The following is a 24,237-nucleotide window of genomic DNA, read 5'->3' as shown; positions in this document are numbered from 1 at the left end:
GATGCACCTTGAAGTGCTGTTTCTGTGACATGCTGTGAATATTCCGAAAGAAGCTGGGCAGACAGTGTGATTAATTGCCTGGGGAGACGAGGACGGAACGGCAGGCCGACTAATCAGCGGGCGTCGTTGCACTTATGGTCAAGGGGAGGAGTTCATGCAAATTTTGCAGGCATCTCGTTTGAAAAGTCCTCGGCTCATGTGCGTGCCTTTGCAGACAGAGAGGTGTAAAGAGGGTCCCAGTGAAGGTGTCAGGCTTTTCAGGCTAGTCGGGCCTAGAATGTGCAGCAATGGAGTGTTGTGGGCCGCCGCTAAATAAAGTATACGGCGTGTGGCGTGGCTGTCTCCTACAGTTGTCAGGCCTAGCCTGAGAAGCGGGCGCTTTCCTGGGTCCCATTTCGGGTTATCGCTTCTCGGCCTTTTGGCTAAGATCAAGTGCAGTTGTGGCAGATCAGCACTTGCCTCTTTAACTAGAGGGCTGGAATGCAGCTTTGAAAGGCTGGGACAAATGTGCATCCGGACTGGAAACCCGGGGGGCCATAAATCACGGGTCAGGAGACCTTAATATAGATACAACGTGATTCTGTTGGCACCCACGCACTTCTGACCTCTTTCTCCTAAGCAATGCTATATTCTTTGCCCGGACCTTTTTGGCTGGGCAAGAAAATTTTTATACCCGGCCCAGGGTGAAGCTCCGGCGGATCTCAGGGGCAAAATGGGTCCCCTAGTGTGGCAGGCCAAGGGGGCCCATACTAGCCCAGCCACCTGGCTGGGGCCGTACCCACTCGGCTTGAGTCCTGGGTGAAGCTCCGGCAGATCCCAGGGACTAATGGGGCCCTCCTAGCTTTGCGGCGACGAGGGTCCAACCCTGCCCAGCCACCCGGCTGGGGCCGTACCCACTCGGCTTGAGTCCTGGGTGAAGCTCCGGCAGATCCCAGGGACTAATGGGGCCCTCCTAGCTTCGCGGCGACGAGGGTCCAACCCCGCCCAGCCACCCGGCTGGGGCCGTACCCAATCGGCACACCGAGCACTGGGTGAAGCTTCGGCGGATCCCAGGGGCTAAGAGGCTCCCCTAGCTTTGCGGCGAAGGGAGTCAGACGACCCCGGCCCCTAAGTGACCTTTTTGGTTCTGGGGGTCGAGGACCAGGGTCCTTCCTCTCCGGAGGGAGGACCACGCACCGAAAACTCTTGTGCATGTTTTTTGGGTATTTACTCATTTTTTTCGTGCACAAGGGACGAGCTCAAGGCTTAAAAAAAAAAAAAAAAAAAAAAAAAAAAAATCTGTTCTTATCAGTTTAATATCTGATACGCCCCCTATCTGGGGGCCATATATTAAATGGATTTTTAGAACAGGGAGATGGAAGAAGAGCTTGCTCTGTCCACTCCACGCATTGACCTGGTATTGCAGTACTTCCAGGACCGGTGCACTTCTCTTATCCAGTTATCCAAAAATAGAATCATGTCTCTTTTCAGCAACAAAAATCCATAAGAACAGATTTTTGTCTCCTGTGTCTTATTTCGTGTCAATTTATTGTGTCTTTTTGTTGTTTTGTTTCTTATCTCTCTTAGCAAACAAGCATTTGCAGATAAGAAGACCCTTTTCTTTGTCCAAAAGGATTACTGCATTGATCCAATTATTTCTTTAATGGAGCAACTTGTGATTTGCTAATTCAATTGGATCTCCGAATGAATGAAACTATTAATCTGACGTAGTGTGTCTCCCTCTTGTGGACCCAGTGACGGAATAAAGGCAAGTGAGGATTATGACACACCTTTTAGAACCCTGCTGTTGCAGCATGCAGCTTCCTTGTCTATTTACTTGCCGGTGGCCCGAGAAACAATTGTGATGCACCTTGAAGTGCTGTTTCTGTGACATGCTGTGAATATTCCGAAAGAAGCTGGGCAGACAGTGTGATTAATTGCCTGGGGAGACGAGGACGGAACGGCAGGCCGACTAATCAGCGGGCGTCGTTGCACTTATGGTCAAGGGGAGGAGTTCATGCAAATTTTGCAGGCATCTCGTTTGAAAAGTCCTCGGCTCATGTGCGTGCCTTTGCAGACAGAGAGGTGTAAAGAGGGTCCCAGTGAAGGTGTCAGGCTTTTCAGGCTAGTCGGGCCTAGAATGTGCAGCAATGGAGTGTTGTGGGCCGCCGCTAAATAAAGTATACGGCGTGTGGCGTGGCTGTCTCCTACAGTTGTCAGGCCTAGCCTGAGAAGCGGGCGCTTTCCTGGGTCCCATTTCGGGTTATCGCTTCTCGGCCTTTTGGCTAAGATCAAGTGTAGTATCTGTTCTTATCAGTTTAATATCTGATACGCCCCCTATCTGGGGGCCATATATTAAATGGATTTTTAGAACAGGGAGATGGAAGAAGAGCTTGCTCTGTCCACTCCACGCATTGACCTGGTATTGCAGTACTTCCAGGACCGGTGCACTTCTCTTATCCAGTTATCCAAAAATAGAATCATGTCTCTTTTCAGCAACAAAAATCCATAAGAACAGATTTTTGTCTCCTGTGTCTTATTTCGTGTCAATTTATTGTGTCTTTTTGTTGTTTTGTTTCTTATCTCTCTTAGCAAACAAGCATTTGCAGATAAGAAGACCCTTTTCTTTGTCCAAAAGGATTACTGCATTGATCCAATTATTTCTTTAATGGAGCAACTTGTGATTTGCTAATTCAATTGGATCTCCGAATGAATGAAACTATTAATCTGACGTAGTGTGTCTCCCTCTTGTGGACCCAGTGACGGAATAAAGGCAAGTGAGGATTATGACACACCTTTTAGAACCCTGCTGTTGCAGCATGCAGCTTCCTTGTCTATTTACTTGCCGGTGGCCCGAGAAACAATTGTGATGCACCTTGAAGTGCTGTTTCTGTGACATGCTGTGAATATTCCGAAAGAAGCTGGGCAGACAGTGTGATTAATTGCCTGGGGAGACGAGGACGGAACGGCAGGCCGACTAATCAGCGGGCGTCGTTGCACTTATGGTCAAGGGGAGGAGTTCATGCAAATTTTGCAGGCATCTCGTTTGAAAAGTCCTCGGCTCATGTGCGTGCCTTTGCAGACAGAGAGGTGTAAAGAGGGTCCCAGTGAAGGTGTCAGGCTTTTCAGGCTAGTCGGGCCTAGAATGTGCAGCAATGGAGTGTTGTGGGCCGCCGCTAAATAAAGTATACGGCGTGTGGCGTGGCTGTCTCCTACAGTTGTCAGGCCTAGCCTGAGAAGCGGGCGCTTTCCTGGGTCCCATTTCGGGTTATCGCTTCTCGGCCTTTTGGCTAAGATCAAGTGTAGTATCTGTTCTTATCAGTTTAATATCTGATACGCCCCCTATCTGGGGGCCATATATTAAATGGATTTTTAGAACAGGGAGATGGAAGAAGAGCTTGCTCTGTCCACTCCACGCATTGACCTGGTATTGCAGTACTTCCAGGACCGGTGCACTTCTCTTATCCAGTTATCCAAAAATAGAATCATGTCTCTTTTCAGCAACAAAAATCCATAAGAACAGATTTTTGTCTCCTGTGTCTTATTTCGTGTCAATTTATTGTGTCTTTTTGTTGTTTTGTTTCTTATCTCTCTTAGCAAACAAGCATTTGCAGATAAGAAGACCCTTTTCTTTGTCCAAAAGGATTACTGCATTGATCCAATTATTTCTTTAATGGAGCAACTTGTGATTTGCTAATTCAATTGGATCTCCGAATGAATGAAACTATTAATCTGACGTAGTGTGTCTCCCTCTTGTGGACCCAGTGACGGAATAAAGGCAAGTGAGGATTATGACACACCTTTTAGAACCCTGCTGTTGCAGCATGCAGCTTCCTTGTCTATTTACTTGCCGGTGGCCCGAGAAACAATTGTGATGCACCTTGAAGTGCTGTTTCTGTGACATGCTGTGAATATTCCGAAAGAAGCTGGGCAGACAGTGTGATTAATTGCCTGGGGAGACGAGGACGGAACGGCAGGCCGACTAATCAGCGGGCGTCGTTGCACTTATGGTCAAGGGGAGGAGTTCATGCAAATTTTGCAGGCATCTCGTTTGAAAAGTCCTCGGCTCATGTGCGTGCCTTTGCAGACAGAGAGGTGTAAAGAGGGTCCCAGTGAAGGTGTCAGGCTTTTCAGGCTAGTCGGGCCTAGAATGTGCAGCAATGGAGTGTTGTGGGCCGCCGCTAAATAAAGTATACGGCGTGTGGCGTGGCTGTCTCCTACAGTTGTCAGGCCTAGCCTGAGAAGCGGGCGCTTTCCTGGGTCCCATTTCGGGTTATCGCTTCTCGGCCTTTTGGCTAAGATCAAGTGTAGTATCTGTTCTTATCAGTTTAATATCTGATACGCCCCCTATCTGGGGGCCATATATTAAATGGATTTTTAGAACAGGGAGATGGAAGAAGAGCTTGCTCTGTCCACTCCACGCATTGACCTGGTATTGCAGTACTTCCAGGACCGGTGCACTTCTCTTATCCAGTTATCCAAAAATAGAATCATGTCTCTTTTCAGCAACAAAAATCCATAAGAACAGATTTTTGTCTCCTGTGTCTTATTTCGTGTCAATTTATTGTGTCTTTTTGTTGTTTTGTTTCTTATCTCTCTTAGCAAACAAGCATTTGCAGATAAGAAGACCCTTTTCTTTGTCCAAAAGGATTACTGCATTGATCCAATTATTTCTTTAATGGAGCAACTTGTGATTTGCTAATTCAATTGGATCTCCGAATGAATGAAACTATTAATCTGACGTAGTGTGTCTCCCTCTTGTGGACCCAGTGACGGAATAAAGGCAAGTGAGGATTATGACACACCTTTTAGAACCCTGCTGTTGCAGCATGCAGCTTCCTTGTCTATTTACTTGCCGGTGGCCCGAGAAACAATTGTGATGCACCTTGAAGTGCTGTTTCTGTGACATGCTGTGAATATTCCGAAAGAAGCTGGGCAGACAGTGTGATTAATTGCCTGGGGAGACGAGGACGGAACGGCAGGCCGACTAATCAGCGGGCGTCGTTGCACTTATGGTCAAGGGGAGGAGTTCATGCAAATTTTGCAGGCATCTCGTTTGAAAAGTCCTCGGCTCATGTGCGTGCCTTTGCAGACAGAGAGGTGTAAAGAGGGTCCCAGTGAAGGTGTCAGGCTTTTCAGGCTAGTCGGGCCTAGAATGTGCAGCAATGGAGTGTTGTGGGCCGCCGCTAAATAAAGTATACGGCGTGTGGCGTGGCTGTCTCCTACAGTTGTCAGGCCTAGCCTGAGAAGCGGGCGCTTTCCTGGGTCCCATTTCGGGTTATCGCTTCTCGGCCTTTTGGCTAAGATCAAGTGTAGTATCTGTTCTTATCAGTTTAATATCTGATACGCCCCCTATCTGGGGGCCATATATTAAATGGATTTTTAGAACAGGGAGATGGAAGAAGAGCTTGCTCTGTCCACTCCACGCATTGACCTGGTATTGCAGTACTTCCAGGACCGGTGCACTTCTCTTATCCAGTTATCCAAAAATAGAATCATGTCTCTTTTCAGCAACAAAAATCCATAAGAACAGATTTTTGTCTCCTGTGTCTTATTTCGTGTCAATTTATTGTGTCTTTTTGTTGTTTTGTTTCTTATCTCTCTTAGCAAACAAGCATTTGCAGATAAGAAGACCCTTTTCTTTGTCCAAAAGGATTACTGCATTGATCCAATTATTTCTTTAATGGAGCAACTTGTGATTTGCTAATTCAATTGGATCTCCGAATGAATGAAACTATTAATCTGACGTAGTGTGTCTCCCTCTTGTGGACCCAGTGACGGAATAAAGGCAAGTGAGGATTATGACACACCTTTTAGAACCCTGCTGTTGCAGCATGCAGCTTCCTTGTCTATTTACTTGCCGGTGGCCCGAGAAACAATTGTGATGCACCTTGAAGTGCTGTTTCTGTGACATGCTGTGAATATTCCGAAAGAAGCTGGGCAGACAGTGTGATTAATTGCCTGGGGAGACGAGGACGGAACGGCAGGCCGACTAATCAGCGGGCGTCGTTGCACTTATGGTCAAGGGGAGGAGTTCATGCAAATTTTGCAGGCATCTCGTTTGAAAAGTCCTCGGCTCATGTGCGTGCCTTTGCAGACAGAGAGGTGTAAAGAGGGTCCCAGTGAAGGTGTCAGGCTTTTCAGGCTAGTCGGGCCTAGAATGTGCAGCAATGGAGTGTTGTGGGCCGCCGCTAAATAAAGTATACGGCGTGTGGCGTGGCTGTCTCCTACAGTTGTCAGGCCTAGCCTGAGAAGCGGGCGCTTTCCTGGGTCCCATTTCGGGTTATCGCTTCTCGGCCTTTTGGCTAAGATCAAGTGCAGTTGTGGCAGATCAGCACTTGCCTCTTTAACTAGAGGGCTGGAATGCAGCTTTGAAAGGCTGGGACAAATGTGCATCCGGACTGGAAACCCGGGGGGCCATAAATCACGGGTCAAGAGACCTTAATATAGATACAACGTGATTCTGTTGGCACCCACGCACTTTTGACCTCTTTCTCCTAAGCAATGCTATATTCTTTGCCCGGACCTTTTTGGCTGGGCAAGAAAATTTTTATACCCGGCCCAGGGTGAAGCTCCGGCGGATCTCAGGGGCAAAATGGGTCCCCTAGTGTGGCAGGCCAAGGGGGCCCATACTAGCCCAGCCACCCGGCTGGGGCCGTACCCACTCGGCTTGAGTCCTGGGTGAAGCTCCGGCAGATCCCAGGGACTAATGGGGCCCTCCTAGCTTTGCGGCGACGAGGGTCCAACCCCGCCCAGCCACCCGGCTGGGGCCGTACCCAATCGGCACACCGAGCACTGGGTGAAGCTTCGGCGGATCCCAGGGGCTAAGAGGCTCCCCTAGCTTTGCGGCGAAGGGAGTCAGACGACCCCGGCCCCTAAGTGACCTTTTTGGTTCTGGGGGTCGAGGACCAGGGTTCTTCCTCTCCGGAGGGAGGACCACGCACCGAAAACTCTTGTGCATGTTTTTTGGGTATTTACTCATTTTTTTCGTGCACAAGGGACGAGCTCAAGGCTTTAAATAAAAAAAAAAAAAAAAAAAAAAAAATCTGTTCTTATCAGTTTAATATCTGATACGCCCCCTATCTGGGGGCCATATATTAAATGGATTTTTAGAACAGGGAGATGGAAGAAGAGCTTGCTCTGTCCACTCCACGCATTGACCTGGTATTGCAGTACTTCCAGGACCGGTGCACTTCTCTTATCCAGTTATCCAAAAATAGAATCATGTCTCTTTTCAGCAACAAAAATCCATAAGAACAGATTTTTGTCTCCTGTGTCTTATTTCGTGTCAATTTATTGTGTCTTTTTGTTGTTTTGTTTCTTATCTCTCTTAGCAAACAAGCATTTGCAGATAAGAAGACCCTTTTCTTTGTCCAAAAGGATTACTGCATTGATCCAATTATTTCTTTAATGGAGCAACTTGTGATTTGCTAATTCAATTGGATCTCCGAATGAATGAAACTATTAATCTGACGTAGTGTGTCTCCCTCTTGTGGACCCAGTGACGGAATAAAGGCAAGTGAGGATTATGACACACCTTTTAGAACCCTGCTGTTGCAGCATGCAGCTTCCTTGTCTATTTACTTGCCGGTGGCCCGAGAAACAATTGTGATGCACCTTGAAGTGCTGTTTCTGTGACATGCTGTGAATATTCCGAAAGAAGCTGGGCAGACAGTGTGATTAATTGCCTGGGGAGACGAGGACGGAACGGCAGGCCGACTAATCAGCGGGCGTCGTTGCACTTATGGTCAAGGGGAGGAGTTCATGCAAATTTTGCAGGCATCTCGTTTGAAAAGTCCTCGGCTCATGTGCGTGCCTTTGCAGACAGAGAGGTGTAAAGAGGGTCCCAGTGAAGGTGTCAGGCTTTTCAGGCTAGTCGGGCCTAGAATGTGCAGCAATGGAGTGTTGTGGGCCGCCGCTAAATAAAGTATACGGCGTGTGGCGTGGCTGTCTCCTACAGTTGTCAGGCCTAGCCTGAGAAGCGGGCGCTTTCCTGGGTCCCATTTCGGGTTATCGCTTCTCGGCCTTTTGGCTAAGATCAAGTGTAGTATCTGTTCTTATCAGTTTAATATCTGATACGCCCCCTATCTGGGGGCCATATATTAAATGGATTTTTAGAACAGGGAGATGGAAGAAGAGCTTGCTCTGTCCACTCCACGCATTGACCTGGTATTGCAGTACTTCCAGGACCGGTGCACTTCTCTTATCCAGTTATCCAAAAATAGAATCATGTCTCTTTTCAGCAACAAAAATCCATAAGAACAGATTTTTGTCTCCTGTGTCTTATTTCGTGTCAATTTATTGTGTCTTTTTGTTGTTTTGTTTCTTATCTCTCTTAGCAAACAAGCATTTGCAGATAAGAAGACCCTTTTCTTTGTCCAAAAGGATTACTGCATTGATCCAATTATTTCTTTAATGGAGCAACTTGTGATTTGCTAATTCAATTGGATCTCCGAATGAATGAAACTATTAATCTGACGTAGTGTGTCTCCCTCTTGTGGACCCAGTGACGGAATAAAGGCAAGTGAGGATTATGACACACCTTTTAGAACCCTGCTGTTGCAGCATGCAGCTTCCTTGTCTATTTACTTGCCGGTGGCCCGAGAAACAATTGTGATGCACCTTGAAGTGCTGTTTCTGTGACATGCTGTGAATATTCCGAAAGAAGCTGGGCAGACAGTGTGATTAATTGCCTGGGGAGACGAGGACGGAACGGCAGGCCGACTAATCAGCGGGCGTCGTTGCACTTATGGTCAAGGGGAGGAGTTCATGCAAATTTTGCAGGCATCTCGTTTGAAAAGTCCTCGGCTCATGTGCGTGCCTTTGCAGACAGAGAGGTGTAAAGAGGGTCCCAGTGAAGGTGTCAGGCTTTTCAGGCTAGTCGGGCCTAGAATGTGCAGCAATGGAGTGTTGTGGGCCGCCGCTAAATAAAGTATACGGCGTGTGGCGTGGCTGTCTCCTACAGTTGTCAGGCCTAGCCTGAGAAGCGGGCGCTTTCCTGGGTCCCATTTCGGGTTATCGCTTCTCGGCCTTTTGGCTAAGATCAAGTGTAGTATCTGTTCTTATCAGTTTACCAACTACCCGGTGGAGGTTATGCTGAGTGTGGCTCATCCGATAGCGCACTCTAACATTGGTGAGGGGCTGATGTAGACTCTGCTGCATGGTGCACTTGTCTCTCTCCTGCCCAAAACCCAGAGGACATACCTGAGTGTGGCTCATCCGATAGCACACTCTAACCCTGGTGAGGAACTGTTTGAGACTTGTGTTACCCGATCAAAGCCGGCCAGGAGCAAGAAGACCGACCCCGGGGAAGAAGCGCTGCCGACCCCCCCTGCCTGCCGGGAAGAAGACGCCGGGAGCACCTCCGGCTGAAGAAGCCCTCCTCTCCTCGGGCCCTGCTCCACTGGAAGAAGCGCCTCCTCTTCAGCGGAAGCCCCTGCTCCTCTCTACCCAGCGGGAGGACATCTGCACTGCTCCCTCCACCCCGGACGACCAGCCTCTCTACCCCAGGAAGAGCCAGGACGATGGCCTCAGCTACCCCAGCTCCTGCCTCCACCCCTGCTCCTGCCCCTGGGAAGAAGGGAGGAAAGACGACCGCCCCGAAGCCTCTCCCCGTGGCCGGAACCTCTGCCTCCACCACCCCTGCTGCTGCCGGACAAGGCCAGCCCAACCAGGACACCCCCCAGAAGACCCCCACCCTGGAACCCTGGATGAGGCAGACCGTGGTCCTGAAGCTGAAGGAAGTGGAAGGAAGGGTCCCAGACATGACGGCCGAGACCTTCGGCAAGAAGATGATCCTGGACCAGGGCTTCTCCAAGGCTGAAACCCTCAGCGTGCAGAACTACCTGAAAGGGATCTGGTACATCACCTTCGCCTCCATTGCCATCTGCAAGAGGTACTGGGAGGCAGTGAAGACTGCGAGACCGGAGTCCCCCTTCTCCCGCTTCGTGGGGAACTGCCCCATCCAGAGAGAGGAGAGAAGAGTCACGGTCTCCATGAGAAATCCTCACACCCCTGGTAAGGACATCGCTACCTTCCTGAGCCGCTTCTGCTCCGTGGTCAAGGACCCCTCCAAGATCCTGGATGTCAACGGCTTCTGGACAGGCAAGTGGTCCATTATCATCAGACTGAGGAAAGACAGCACGGCAACTGACGGACTCCAACACCTGCCATCAAGCTTTGCCCTGGGCGGCTCTGCCGGCCTCCTCCACTATGCCGATCAGCCGAGGAACTGCAGAAAATGCGGGGAAGCTGACCACATGGCGAGAAGCTGCAAGGTCCCAGCCTGCAGGAACTGCAAGGTGGCGGGGCACGAGTCCAAGGATTGCCCAAGAAAATTGTCCTGCAACCTCTGCGGCCTGGCCAGCCACATCTACAGGGACTGCCCCCAGAGGGCCAGATCCTACGCTGCAGCTGCCGGGATTGGACTGCCGGAAAGCGGACCTGCCCCTGCCCTGCAGCCCAAGCCAGCCCAGAGGAAGCAACAGAAGCCCACACCGCAGCCAAGAGCTGGTAAGATATCTCCCACCCCTGTTGTGACAGCACCCCCCTCCCTCCCCGCTGTCACAACACCCCCCCCCCCTGCAGTAGCACTAACCCCCTCCACCGCTACTGCAGCTCCCTCCCTTTCCCTGGAGGATTTCCCCCCCCTCCTCCCTCTTGTGTCTGCAGGTGAGGAGAACAAACAAAGAAGGAAGCGGAAAGAGCTGGACAGCCCAGCTGGCGACTCTGACCCTTCCAAGAAAAAGGCAATCGAGCTGGAAGAGGACCCTCTCCCGTCAGAGGGGGCCCTGGTAGAGATGGTGGATGAGCTGCTGGATTCTGAGCAGGAGGAGGAAGAATTCCTACAACTGCCCCAAATCTGCCTATTCGACCAGCTAGAGGAGAAAGGTCTGCTCCCACCCGAAGGGGACACGGGCAGACCGGACCAAGTCCCACCGGACAAGGAGGGTAACTGATGTATTGACTGTGCTAACTCTCTTTTTTCTCCCAACTAATGGCTAACTTTTCTCTTTTTACCATTAATGTGAGGAGTGTGAAGGATAAGATTAGACGTCAGTCTGTGTTTACCTTTCTTGACAGTCAGAAATGTGATGTTTACATGTTGCAGGAATGTTCTCTCCCTTTCTCTAGTTCCTACAGGCATCTGGGGAGGCAGTGGTCTCACGGGCCCTCCTATTGGTCTGGGGGGAGTGACTGTAAGTCTGCAGGGGTCGCCATTCTTATCAGGGGAAGCCTCTTCACATTAGATTCCGTTCAGGAGTTTGTCTGCGGCAGATTGCTTATCGTAGATGGCTCCTGGGCGGGTGAGCCTATCAGGCTTATCTGTGTGTATGCATCCCCGGGTAAGAATGAGCGTTTGGAGCTTTTCCAGACCCTGCGGGCCCAGCTCGCAACCACCAGGGCGGTAGTGATGGCTGGGGACTTTAACTGTCCTATAGAGGAAGATGGTAGGAGTTCTTGTACTAATGCTAAACTTGATGTTTCTTCCAGGTTGTTGCAGGAGATGGTAGCCGAAGCATCCTTGCGGGATGCAGTGGGATCTATGGGGGCCGGCTCTGTGAATTATACTTGGAGCCGCCCCGATGGCTCAGTGCGTTCCCGGATTGACTTTGTGTTTACATCGAGAGCGGTAAGACAAAACAGGCATGTCATGGTTCCCTGCTTTTTCTCTGATCATAGGGCCATTCTCTTTGAAGGTGTTCTGGGTCACGGGTTCCCTCCCGGCCCTGGCTCTTGGAAGCTGAACTGCGCTCTGCTGGGAAAGGAAGAGGTGATGGTTGAGCTGAGGGATGCCTATGTAATGTGGAAAAATGACAAAATGTATTTTGACTGTATGTCTAACTGGTGGGAGTATGTCAAGGGCAAGTTTCGCAGTTTCTTTCAGGCTAAAGGCCGCCAACAGGCGTGTGAGAGGAAGAGAAACTTCAGGAGACTTCAGCGTCAGCTGCAGTCCCTGCTGGATCTCCAACTCTGCGGCTGGGATGTGAAGGATGATCTGGCTGAGGCCAAAGGGGGCCTGAAAAGGCACTTCGAGGAAGAGGCCAATCGCATCGTCTTCCGTTCCAAGGTGGAGAATCTGGAGAAGGGTGAGAAATGTAATTCTTTCTTTTTCAGAAAACTCCACTCCGGCCACACGCCCCTGACTGAACTGCGGGATGAGTCTGGCACCCCCAGGAGGGGGAAGGAGGGCGTCATGGGAGTCGTCTCAGACTACTACGGCAAACTCTACTCCCCTAAGACTACAGACGACGACGCAGCTGAATCTTTCCTGTCAGGTATCACTAACCCTATTGATCCTACAGGTAGGGCAGCTATGGATGCCCCCCTCACCTTGGGGGAGCTGCACTCTGCCGCTAAATCCTTTAGGCCGGGCAGGACCCCGGGCAGTGATGGCCTCCCAGCCGAGCTCTATGTAGCGCTGTGGGACCTCATTGGCCCGGACCTGCTAGAGCTGTATGAGGAGATGGTGGTGGAGGGCAGGATGCCTCCTACTCTGAGAGAGGGCTTGATCACGATTTTGTACAAGCGCAAGGGAGAGAGATGTGACCTCAAAAATTGGAGGCCCATCTCCCTCCTGAACGTGGACTACAAGATTTTGGCCAAGGTACTAGCCAACAGGCTAAAGGTTGTCATTGGGCGAATTGTTCATCCTGATCAGACTTGTGGCATTCCTGGTAGAAGGATTGCAGACAGCCTTGCGCTGCTGAGGGACACGGTTCATTATATCAAAGACCGCCATGCACATGTGGCCCTGGTCAGTCTTGATCAGGAGAAGGCCTTTGATCGTGTCTCTCATGGTTTTATGCGTAAGGTTCTGTGCAGGTTTGGATTGGGTGATATGTTTTGTTCTTATGTTAACCTGATGTACCTTGATATTTACAGCTCTGTGTTGGTGAACGGCTGGAAGACTGACCCCTTCTCTGTACTGTCTGGGGTCAGACAAGGCTGCCCTCTTTCACCTCTCCTTTTTGTCTGTTGTATAGAGCTCTTTGCGATGTCCATCAGGCGAAACCCAGAGATCAGAGGGATCACCGCACCGGGTCCAGACCGACTAGAGGCCAAGTGTTCGCTCTACATGGACGACGTCACTGTCTTCTGCGCTGATCAGCGTTCGGTGGCAGCACTCGTCCAGACCTGCAACAACTTCGGCCAAGCTTCAGGGGCAAAAGTCAACTGCGGGAAGTCAGAGGCAATGCTGTTTGGTCAGTGGCACCTGTCATCCCCCGCTGCATTCCCCTTCACAATCAAGCCGGACTTCATCAAAATTCTTGGAGTTTGGTTCGGTGGAGAGGAGGCGGCCCTGAAGTGCTGGGAAGAGAGACTGGCAACAGTCCGGCAAAAGATTGGACTGTGGAGCCTCAGACTTCTTACCATCGAAGGGAAAGCACTGGTACTGCGCAACGAGATTCTTCCCGTTCTTCAGTACACGGCCCAAGCTTGGCCACCTCTTGCTGCCGTCTGTAAGACCATCACGAGGACAGTCTTTCACTTCATCTGGGGCTCCAAAATGGACAGAGTGAAGCGGTCAGTTATGTACAAGGAGCCCCACAAAGGTGGGAAAGGGATCCCGGATATCCCCACCATGCTGCGTGCCTTCTTTGTTTGCAACTGTATCCGCAGGACACTCCTTGAAAAGAACGTTTGCTCTGCTGGGAAGTCCATGTCACGCTTTTTCCTTCTTCCTCTTTGGAGGAAACTTGGTTGGGACAAGTGGGACAGCTCCTTCCCTTACAACTGGACTACACCTTGGTTTTACCTGGATGTTGGACAATTTGTGAGGGAGCACCATCTGGAGGGACTTAAACCAGACTTGTGGAAACCTAAAACTATCCACAAGCTCATCAGAGCTAAGGACATTATGGAGTCTGTTCCAGGGCTCCCTGTGGCCACGGCCAAACATGTTTGGGAGAATGTGGCCTCTAAGAGACTGACTAATGGACATAAAGACATTGCATGGATGGCCATTCAGGGGGGTTTGCCTCTCAGGACATTTATGCACTCCCGGAACCTGTGCAGATATGTTCACTGCCCCTTTTGTATTACCAAGAGGGAGACTGCTCAACATATCTTTTGGGACTGTCCCACTGCACAGGCATTGTTGGATGCCCTGGAACATGAACTTAAGGACAGTGTGCCCAGGACTTGCCTTTCATACCATTCGGTATTTTATGGATTATTTCCTGGGACTCACACCGTTGAGGCAATCCAGGAGGCCTGGCGCCTTATGAACTGTTTTAAGGACGCTATGTGGCTTGCCAGGAACCGCCTCATCTTGAAGCGGGAGAAGATGACCATCCAGGACTGTCGCAGGCTTATCCATAGCCTGTTAAGAGACTATAACACCCTTGACAGTCCTGAGGAAGATGAAGACGACGATTGATTGTAATTGATTGATTGTTGTCCCCTCTTCTCCTCCTCCCCATTGTGTCTATTTTCAATAAAAAACTTTGGTTTGTGCTCCCCTCCCTCTCCCCCTCCAACCCATTCCCCTTCACAGCATGAAGTATTATTGAATGTCATGTCTATTTATGCACCCTTCCCTTTGTGTCTGTCCTCAATAAAAACTTTTTGCTCGTGACTCCATCACCCTACCCCTCTCACCTACCTCCCCCTCACATCCAATGTTATTTTATTGCACTGTAATACACTGTAAAGTTTGAATGGTTAGTGCAGTACTTGATGTATATAGTGTAGGATGTCATGTCTTGTACTTTATGCCCTGTATTGTACTAAAACGTATGCATGATCATGTCTTACGGTGTACTGCGTACACTTGAATGAAATGTATGAACTGTGTTTTTTGTACTTTATACAAAATAAAGCTACTTTTTCAATCAAAAAATCTGTTCTTATCAGTTTAATATCTGATACGCCCCCTATCTGGGGGCCATATATTAAATGGATTTTTAGAACAGGGAGATGGAAGAAGAGCTTGCTCTGTCCACTCCACGCATTGACCTGGTATTGCAGTACTTCCAGGACCGGTGCACTTCTCTTATCCAGTTATCCAAAAATAGAATCATGTCTCTTTTCAGCAACAAAAATCCATAAGAACAGATTTTTGTCTCCTGTGTCTTATTTCGTGTCAATTTATTGTGTCTTTTTGTTGTTTTGTTTCTTATCTCTCTTAGCAAACAAGCATTTGCAGATAAGAAGACCCTTTTCTTTGTCCAAAAGGATTACTGCATTGATCCAATTATTTCTTTAATGGAGCAACTTGTGATTTGCTAATTCAATTGGATCTCCGAATGAATGAAACTATTAATCTGACGTAGTGTGTCTCCCTCTTGTGGACCCAGTGACGGAATAAAGGCAAGTGAGGATTATGACACACCTTTTAGAACCCTGCTGTTGCAGCATGCAGCTTCCTTGTCTATTTACTTGCCGGTGGCCCGAGAAACAATTGTGATGCACCTTGAAGTGCTGTTTCTGTGACATGCTGTGAATATTCCGAAAGAAGCTGGGCAGACAGTGTGATTAATTGCCTGGGGAGACGAGGACGGAACGGCAGGCCGACTAATCAGCGGGCGTCGTTGCACTTATGGTCAAGGGGAGGAGTTCATGCAAATTTTGCAGGCATCTCGTTTGAAAAGTCCTCGGCTCATGTGCGTGCCTTTGCAGACAGAGAGGTGTAAAGAGGGTCCCAGTGAAGGTGTCAGGCTTTTCAGGCTAGTCGGGCCTAGAATGTGCAGCAATGGAGTGTTGTGGGCCGCCGCTAAATAAAGTATACGGCGTGTGGCGTGGCTGTCTCCTACAGTTGTCAGGCCTAGCCTGAGAAGCGGGCGCTTTCCTGGGTCCCATTTCGGGTTATCGCTTCTCGGCCTTTTGGCTAAGATCAAGTGTAGTATCTGTTCTTATCAGTTTAATATCTGATACGCCCCCTATCTGGGGGCCATATATTAAATGGATTTTTAGAACAGGGAGATGGAAGAAGAGCTTGCTCTGTCCACTCCACGCATTGACCTGGTATTGCAGTACTTCCAGGACCGGTGCACTTCTCTTATCCAGTTATCCAAAAATAGAATCATGTCTCTTTTCAGCAACAAAAATCCATAAGAACAGATTTTTGTCTCCTGTGTCTTATTTCGTGTCAATTTATTGTGTCTTTTTGTTGTTTTGTTTCTTATCTCTCTTAGCAAACAAGCATTTGCAGATAAGAAGACCCTTTTCTTTGTCCAAAAGGATTACTGCATTGATCCAATTATTTCTTTAATGGAGCAACTTGTGATTTGCTAATTCAATTGGATCTCCGAATGAATGAAACTATTAATCTGACGTAGTGTGTCTCCCTCTTGTGGACCCAGTGACGGAATAAAGGCAAGTGAGGATTATGACACACCTTTTAGAACCCTGCTGTTGCAGCATGCAGCTTCCTTGTCTATTTACTTGCCGGTGGCCCGAGAAACAATTGTGATGCACCTTGAAGTGCTGTTTCTGTGACATGCTGTGAATATTCCGAAAGAAGCTGGGCAGACAGTGTGATTAATTGCCTGGGGAGACGAGGACGGAACGGCAGGCCGACTAATCAGCGGGCGTCGTTGCACTTATGGTCAAGGGGAGGAGTTCATGCAAATTTTGCAGGCATCTCGTTTGAAAAGTCCTCGGCTCATGTGCGTGCCTTTGCAGACAGAGAGGTGTAAAGAGGGTCCCAGTGAAGGTGTCAGGCTTTTCAGGCTAGTCGGGCCTAGAATGTGCAGCAATGGAGTGTTGTGGGCCGCCGCTAAATAAAGTATACGGCGTGTGGCGTGGCTGTCTCCTACAGTTGTCAGGCCTAGCCTGAGAAGCGGGCGCTTTCCTGGGTCCCATTTCGGGTTATCGCTTCTCGGCCTTTTGGCTAAGATCAAGTGTAGTATCTGTTCTTATCAGTTTAATATCTGATACGCCCCCTATCTGGGGGCCATATATTAAATGGATTTTTAGAACAGGGAGATGGAAGAAGAGCTTGCTCTGTCCACTCCACGCATTGACCTGGTATTGCAGTACTTCCAGGACCGGTGCACTTCTCTTATCCAGTTATCCAAAAATAGAATCATGTCTCTTTTCAGCAACAAAAATCCATAAGAACAGATTTTTGTCTCCTGTGTCTTATTTCGTGTCAATTTATTGTGTCTTTTTGTTGTTTTGTTTCTTATCTCTCTTAGCAAACAAGCATTTGCAGATAAGAAGACCCTTTTCTTTGTCCAAAAGGATTACTGCATTGATCCAATTATTTCTTTAATGGAGCAACTTGTGATTTGCTAATTCAATTGGATCTCCGAATGAATGAAACTATTAATCTGACGTAGTGTGTCTCCCTCTTGTGGACCCAGTGACGGAATAAAGGCAAGTGAGGATTATGACACACCTTTTAGAACCCTGCTGTTGCAGCATGCAGCTTCCTTGTCTATTTACTTGCCGGTGGCCCGAGAAACAATTGTGATGCACCTTGAAGTGCTGTTTCTGTGACATGCTGTGAATATTCCGAAAGAAGCTGGGCAGACAGTGTGATTAATTGCCTGGGGAGACGAGGACGGAACGGCAGGCCGACTAATCAGCGGGCGTCGTTGCACTTATGGTCAAGGGGAGGAGTTCATGCAAATTTTGCAGGCATCTCGTTTGAAAAGTCCTCGGCTCATGTGCGTGCCTTTGCAGACAGAGAGGTGTAAAGAGGGTCCCAGTGAAGGTGTCAGGCTTTTCAGGCTAGTCGGGCCTAGAATGTGCAGCAATGGAGTGTTGTGGGCCGCCGCTAAATAAAGTATACGGCGTGTGGCGTGGCTGTCTCCTACAGTTGTCAGGCCTAGCCTGAGAAGCGGGCGCTTTCCTGGGTCCCATTTCGGGTTATCGCTTCTCGGCCTTTTGGCTAAGATCAAGTGTAGTATCTGTTCTTATCAGTTTAATATCTGATACGCCCCCTATCTGGGGGCCATATATTAAATGGATTTTTAGAACAGGGAGATGGAAGAAGAGCTTGCTCTGTCCACTCCACGCATTGACCTGGTATTGCAGTACTTCCAGGACCGGTGCACTTCTCTTATCCAGTTATCCAAAAATAGAATCATGTCTCTTTTCAGCAACAAAAATCCATAAGAACAGATTTTTGTCTCCTGTGTCTTATTTCGTGTCAATTTATTGTGTCTTTTTGTTGTTTTGTTTCTTATCTCTCTTAGCAAACAAGCATTTGCAGATAAGAAGACCCTTTTCTTTGTCCAAAAGGATTACTGCATTGATCCAATTATTTCTTTAATGGAGCAACTTGTGATTTGCTAATTCAATTGGATCTCCGAATGAATGAAACTATTAATCTGACGTAGTGTGTCTCCCTCTTGTGGACCCAGTGACGGAATAAAGGCAAGTGAGGATTATGACACACCTTTTAGAACCCTGCTGTTGCAGCATGCAGCTTCCTTGTCTATTTACTTGCCGGTGGCCCGAGAAACAATTGTGATGCACCTTGAAGTGCTGTTTCTGTGACATGCTGTGAATATTCCGAAAGAAGCTGGGCAGACAGTGTGATTAATTGCCTGGGGAGACGAGGACGGAACGGCAGGCCGACTAATCAGCGGGCGTCGTTGCACTTATGGTCAAGGGGAGGAGTTCATGCAAATTTTGCAGGCATCTCGTTTGAAAAGTCCTCGGCTCATGTGCGTGCCTTTGCAGACAGAGAGGTGTAAAGAGGGTCCCAGTGAAGGTGTCAGGCTTTTCAGGCTAGTCGGGCCTAGAATGTGCAGCAATGGAGTGTTGTGGGCCGCCGCTAAATAAAGTATACGGCGTGTGGCGTGGCTGTCTCCTACAGTTGTCAGGCCTAGCCTGAGAAGCGGGCGCTTTCCTGGGTCCCATTTCGGGTTATCGCTTCTCGGCCTTTTGGCTAAGATCAAGTGTAGTATCTGTTCTTATCAGCTTACCAACTACCCGGTGGAGGTTATGCTGAGTGTGGCTCATCCGATAGCGCACTCTAACATTGGTGAGGGGCTGATGTAGACTCTGCTGCATGGTGCACTTGTCTCTCTCCTGCCCAAAACCCAGAGGACATACCTGAGTGTGGCTCATCCGATAGCACACTCTAACCCTGGTGAGGAACTGTTTGAGACTTGTGTTACCCGATCAAAGCCGGCCAGGAGCAAGAAGACCGACCCCGGGGAAGAAGCGCTGCCGACCCCCCCTGCCTGCCGGGAAGAAGACGCCGGGAGCACCTCCGGCTGAAGAAGCCCTCCTCTCCTCGGGCCCTGCTCCACTGGAAGAAGCGCCTCCTCTTCAGCGGAAGCCCCTGCTCCTCTCTACCCAGCGGGAGGACATCTGCACTGCTCCCTCCACCCCGGACGACCAGCCTCTCTACCCCAGGAAGAGCCAGGACGATGGCCTCAGCTACCCCAGCTCCTGCCTCCACCCCTGCTCCTGCCCCTGGGAAGAAGGGAGGAAAGACGACCGCCCCGAAGCCTCCCCCCGTGGCCGGAACCTCTGCCTCCACCGCCCCTGCTGCTGCCGGACAAGGCCAGCCCAACCAGGACACCCCCCAGAAGACCCCCACCCTGGAACCCTGGATGAGGCAGACCGTGGTCCTGAAGCTGAAGGAAGTGGAAGGAAGGGTCCCAGACATGACGGCCGAGACCTTCGGCAAGAAGATGATCCTGGACCAGGGCTTCTCCAAGGCTGAAACCCTCAGCGTGCAGAACTACCTGAAAGGGATCTGGTACATCACCTTCGCCTCCATTGCCATCTGTAAGAGGTACTGGGAGGCAGTGAAGACTGCGAGACCGGAGTCTCCCTTCTCCCGCTTCGTGGGGAACTGCCCCATCCAGAGAGAGGAGAGAAGAGTCACGGTCTCCATGAGAAATCCTCACACCCCTGGTAAGGACATCGCTACCTTCCTGAGCCGCTTCTGCTCCGTGGTCAAGGACCCCTCCAAGATCCTGGATGTCAACGGCTTCTGGACAAGCAAGTGGTCCATTATCATCAGACTGAGGAAAGACAGCACGGCAACTGACGGACTCCAACACCTGCCATCAAGCTTTGCCCTGGGCGGCTCTGCCGGCCTCCTCCACTATGCCGATCAGCCGAGGAACTGCAGAAAATGCGGGGAAGCTGACCACATGGCGAGAAGCTGCAAGGTCTCAGCCTGCAGGAACTGCAAGGTGGCGGGGCACGAGTCCAAGGATTGCCCAAGAAAATTGTCCTGCAACCTCTGCGGCCTGGCCAGCCACATCTACAGGGACTGCCCCCAGAGGGCCAGATCCTACGCTGCAGCTGCCGGGATTGGACTGCCGGAAAGCGGACCTGCCCCTGCCCTGCAGCCCAAGCCAGCCCAGAGGAAGCAACAGAAGCCCACACCGCAGCCAAGAGCTGGTAAGATATCTCCCACCCCTGTTGTGACAGCACCCCCCTCCCTCCCCGCTGTCACAACACCCCCCCCCCCTGCAGTAGCACTAACCCCCTCCACCGCTACTGCAGCTCCCTCCCTTTCCCTGGAGGATTTCCCCCCCCTCCTCCCTCTTGCGTCTGCAGGTGATGAGAACAAACAAAGAAGGAAGCGGAAAGAGCTGGACAGCCCAGCTGGCGACTCTGACCCTTCCAAGAAAAAGGCAATCGAGCTGGAAGAGGACCCTCTCCCGTCAGAGGGGGCCCTGGTAGAGATGGTGGATGAGCTGCTGGATTCTGAGCAGGAGGAGGAAGAATTCCTGCAACTGCCCCAAATCTGCCTATTCGACCAGCTAGAGGAGAAAGGTCTGCTCCCACCCGAAGGGGACACGGGCAGACCGGACCAAGTCCCACCGGACAAGGAGGGTAACTGATGTATTGACTGTGCTAACTCTCTTTTTTCTCCCAACTAATGGCTAACTTTTCTCTTTTTACCATTAATGTGAGGAGTGTGAAGGATAAGATTAGACGTCAGTCTGTGTTTACCTTTCTTGACAGTCAGAAATGTGATGTTTACATGTTGCAGGAATGTTCTCTCCCTTTCTCTAGTTCCTACAGGCATCTGGGGAGGCAGTGGTCTCACGGGCCCTCCTATTGGTCTGGGGGGAGTGACTGTAAGTCTGCAGGGGTCGCCATTCTTATCAGGGGAAGCCTCTTCACATTAGATTCCGTTCAGGAGTTTGTCTGCGGCAGATTGCTTATCGTAGATGGCTCCTGGGCGGGTGAGCCTATCAGGCTTATCTGTGTGTATGCATCCCCGGGTAAGAATGAGCGTTTGGAGCTTTTCCAGACCCTGCGGGCCCAGCTCGCAACCACCAGGGCGGTAGTGATGGCTGGGGACTTTAACTGTCCTATAGAGGAAGATGGTAGGAGTTCTTGTACTAATGCTAAACTTGATGTTTCTTCCAGGTTGTTGCAGGAGATGGTAGCCGAAGCATCCTTGCGGGATGCAGTGGGATCTATGGGGGCCGGCTCTGTGAATTATACTTGGAGCCGCCCCGATGGCTCGGTGCGTTCCCGGATTGACTTTGTGTTTACATCGAGAGCGGTAAGACAAAACAGGCATGTCATGGTTCCCTGCTTTTTCTCTGATCATAGGGCCATTCTCTTTGAAGGTGTTCTGGGTCACGGGTTCCCTCCCGGCCCTGGCTCTTGGAAGCTGAACTGCGCTCTGCTGGGAAAGGAAGAGGTGATGGTTGAGCTGAGGGATGCCTATGTAATGTGGAAAAATGACAAAATGTATTTTGACTGTATGTCTAACTGGTGGGAGTATGTCAAGGGCAAGTTTCGCAGTTTCTTTCAGGCTAAAGGCCGCCAACAGGCGTGTGAGAGGAAGAGAAACTTCAGGAGACTTCAGCGTCAGCTGCAGTCCCTGCTGGATCTCCAACTCTGCGGCTGGGATGTGAAGGATGATCTGGCTGAGGCCAAAGGGGGCCTGAAAAGGCACTTCGAGGAAGAGGCCAATCGCATCGTCTTCCGTTCCAAGGTGGAGAATCTGGAGAAGGGTGAGAAATGTAATTCTTTCTTTTTCAGAAAACTCCACTCCGGCCACACGCCCCTGACTGAACTGCGGGACGAGTCTGGCACCCCCAGGAGGGGGAAGGAGGGCGTCATGGGAGTCGTCTCAGACTACTACGGCAAACTCTACTCCCCTAAGACTACAGACGACGACGCAGCTGAATCTTTCCTGTCAGGTATCACTAACCCTATTGATCCTACAGGTAGGGCAGCTATGGATGCCCCCCTCACCTTGGGGGAGCTGCACTCTGCCGCTAAATCCTTTAGGCCGGGCAGGACCCCGGGCAGTGATGGCCTCCCAGCCGAGCTCTATGTAGCGCTGTGGGACCTCATTGGCCCGGACCTGTTAGAGCTGTATGAGGAGATGGTGGTGGAGGGCAGGATGCCTCCTACTCTGAGAGAGGGCTTGATCACGATTTTGTACAAGCGCAAGGGAGAGAGATGTGACCTCAAAAATTGGAGGCCCATCTCCCTCCTGAACGTGGACTACAAGATTTTGGCCAAGGTACTAGCCAACAGGCTAAAGGTTGTCATTGGGCGAATTGTTCATCCTGATCAGACTTGTGGCATTCCTGGGAGAAGGATTGCAGACAGCCTTGCGCTGCTGAGGGACACGGTTCATTATATCAAAGACCGCCACGCACATGTGGCCCTGGTCAGTCTTGACCAGGAGAAGGCCTTTGATCGTGTCTCTCATGGTTTTATGCGTAAGGTTCTGTGCAGGTTTGGATTGGGTGATATGTTTTGTTCTTATGTTAACCTGATGTACCTTGATATTTACAGCTCGGTGTTGGTGAACGGCTGGAAGACTGACCCCTTCTCTGTACTGTCCGGGGTCAGACAAGGCTGCCCTCTTTCACCTCTCCTTTTTGTCTGTTGTATAGAGCTCTTTGCGATGTCCATCAGGCGAAACCCAGAGATCAGAGGGATCACCGCACCGGGTCCAGACCGACTAGAGGCCAAGTGTTCGCTCTACATGGACGACGTCACTGTCTTCTGCGCTGATCAGCGTTCGGTGGCAGCACTCGTCCAGACCTGCAACAACTTCGGCCAAGCTTCAGGGGCAAAAGTCAACTGCGGGAAGTCAGAGGCAATGCTGTTTGGTCAGTGGCACCTGTCATCCCCCGCTGCATTCCCCTTCACAATCAAGCCGGACTTCATCAAAATTCTTGGAGTTTGGTTCGGTGGAGAGGAGGCGGCCCTGAAGTGCTGGGAAGAGAGACTGGCAACAGTCCGGCAAAAGATTGGACTGTGGAGCCTCAGACTTCTTACCATCGAAGGGAAAGCACTGGTACTGCGCAACGAGATTCTTCCCGTTCTTCAGTACACGGCCCAAGCTTGGCCACCTCTTGCTGCCGTCTGTAAGACCATCACGAGGACAGTCTTTCACTTCATCTGGGGCTCCAAAATGGACAGAGTGAAGCGGTCTGTTATGTACAAGGAGCCCCACAAAGGTGGGAAAGGGATCCCTGATATCCCCACCATGCTGCGGGCCTTCTTTGTTTGCAACTGTATCCGCAGGACACTCCTTGAAAAGAACGTTTGCTCTGCTGGGAAGTCCATGTCACGCTTTTTCCTTCTTCCTCTTTGGAGGAAACTCGGTTGGGACAAGTGGGACAGCTCCTTCCCTTACAACTGGACTACACCTTGGTTTTACCTGGATGTTGGACAATTTGTGAGGGAGCACCATCTGGAGGGACTTAAACCAGACTTGTGGAAACCTAAAACTATCCACAAGCTCATCAGAGCTAAGGACATTATGGAGTCTGTTCCAGGGCTCCCTGTGGCCACGGCCAAACATGTTTGGGAGAATGTGGCCTCTAAGAGACTGACTAATGGACATAAAGACATTGCATGGATGGCCATTCAGGGGGGTTTGCCTCTCAGGACATTTATGCACTCCCGGAACCTGTGCAGATATGTTCACTGCCCCTTTTGTATTACCAAGAGGGAGACTGCTCAACATATCTTTTGGGACTGTCCCACTGCACAGGCATTGTTGGATGCCCTGGAACATGAACTTAAGGACAGTGTGCCCAGGACTTGCCTCTCATACCATTCGGTATTTTATGGATTATTTCCTGGGACTCACACCGTTGAGGCAATCCAGGAGGCCTGGCGCCTTATGAACTGTTTTAAGGACGCTATGTGGCTTGCCAGGAACCGCCTCATCTTGAAGCGGGAGAAGATGACCATCCAGGACTGTCGCAGGCTTATCCATAGCCTGTTAAGAGACTATAACACCCTTGACAGTCCTGAGGAAGATGAAGACGACGATTGATTGTAATTGATTGATTGTTGTCTCCTCTTCTCCTCCTCCCCATTGTGTCTATTTTCAATAAAAAA

The 24,237-nt window shown here is 50.2% G+C and overlaps 8 non-coding genes and 5 pseudogenes across 8 annotated transcripts; all 13 read left to right on the top strand.

Annotated features, from left to right (window-relative positions):
- The first annotated feature begins 1,209 nt into the window (after window positions 1-1,209).
- LOC142119480 (U2 spliceosomal RNA) lies at window positions 1,210-1,430 on the top strand (annotated as a pseudogene).
- An 814-nt stretch (window positions 1,431-2,244) lies between these two features.
- LOC142119532 (U2 spliceosomal RNA) lies at window positions 2,245-2,435 on the top strand. The gene has a single exon (XR_012683370.1). It is a non-coding gene; the product is annotated as a U2 spliceosomal RNA (small nuclear RNA).
- Window positions 2,436-3,249: 814 nt separating this feature from the next.
- Window positions 3,250-3,440, top strand: LOC142119531 (U2 spliceosomal RNA). Its single transcript, XR_012683369.1, has one exon. It is a non-coding gene; the product is annotated as a U2 spliceosomal RNA (small nuclear RNA).
- An 814-nt stretch (window positions 3,441-4,254) lies between these two features.
- On the top strand, window positions 4,255-4,445 carry LOC142119530 (U2 spliceosomal RNA). The gene has a single exon (XR_012683368.1). It is a non-coding gene; the product is annotated as a U2 spliceosomal RNA (small nuclear RNA).
- An 814-nt stretch (window positions 4,446-5,259) lies between these two features.
- On the top strand, window positions 5,260-5,450 carry LOC142119528 (U2 spliceosomal RNA). The gene has a single exon (XR_012683367.1). It is a non-coding gene; the product is annotated as a U2 spliceosomal RNA (small nuclear RNA).
- Window positions 5,451-6,959: 1,509 nt separating this feature from the next.
- LOC142119484 (U2 spliceosomal RNA) lies at window positions 6,960-7,177 on the top strand (annotated as a pseudogene).
- An 814-nt stretch (window positions 7,178-7,991) lies between these two features.
- Window positions 7,992-8,182, top strand: LOC142119527 (U2 spliceosomal RNA). Its single transcript, XR_012683366.1, has one exon. It is a non-coding gene; the product is annotated as a U2 spliceosomal RNA (small nuclear RNA).
- An 814-nt stretch (window positions 8,183-8,996) lies between these two features.
- Window positions 8,997-9,153, top strand: LOC142119491 (U2 spliceosomal RNA; annotated as a pseudogene).
- Window positions 9,154-14,804: 5,651 nt separating this feature from the next.
- Window positions 14,805-14,977, top strand: LOC142119473 (U2 spliceosomal RNA; annotated as a pseudogene).
- Window positions 14,978-15,791: 814 nt separating this feature from the next.
- Window positions 15,792-15,982, top strand: LOC142119526 (U2 spliceosomal RNA). Its single transcript, XR_012683365.1, has one exon. It is a non-coding gene; the product is annotated as a U2 spliceosomal RNA (small nuclear RNA).
- An 814-nt stretch (window positions 15,983-16,796) lies between these two features.
- Window positions 16,797-16,987, top strand: LOC142119525 (U2 spliceosomal RNA). The gene has a single exon (XR_012683364.1). It is a non-coding gene; the product is annotated as a U2 spliceosomal RNA (small nuclear RNA).
- Window positions 16,988-17,801: 814 nt separating this feature from the next.
- LOC142119524 (U2 spliceosomal RNA) lies at window positions 17,802-17,992 on the top strand. Its single transcript, XR_012683363.1, has one exon. It is a non-coding gene; the product is annotated as a U2 spliceosomal RNA (small nuclear RNA).
- Window positions 17,993-18,806: 814 nt separating this feature from the next.
- LOC142119493 (U2 spliceosomal RNA) lies at window positions 18,807-18,963 on the top strand (annotated as a pseudogene).
- Window positions 18,964-24,237: the final 5,274 nt, after the last annotated feature.

This window comes from Mixophyes fleayi, unplaced genomic scaffold, assembly GCF_038048845.1.
Source record: "Mixophyes fleayi isolate aMixFle1 unplaced genomic scaffold, aMixFle1.hap1 Scaffold_190, whole genome shotgun sequence".
NCBI lineage: Eukaryota > Metazoa > Chordata > Amphibia > Anura > Limnodynastidae > Mixophyes > Mixophyes fleayi.
Note: the sequence above shows the minus strand (reverse complement) of the source record. Positions and strands in the feature narration are given on the sequence as shown.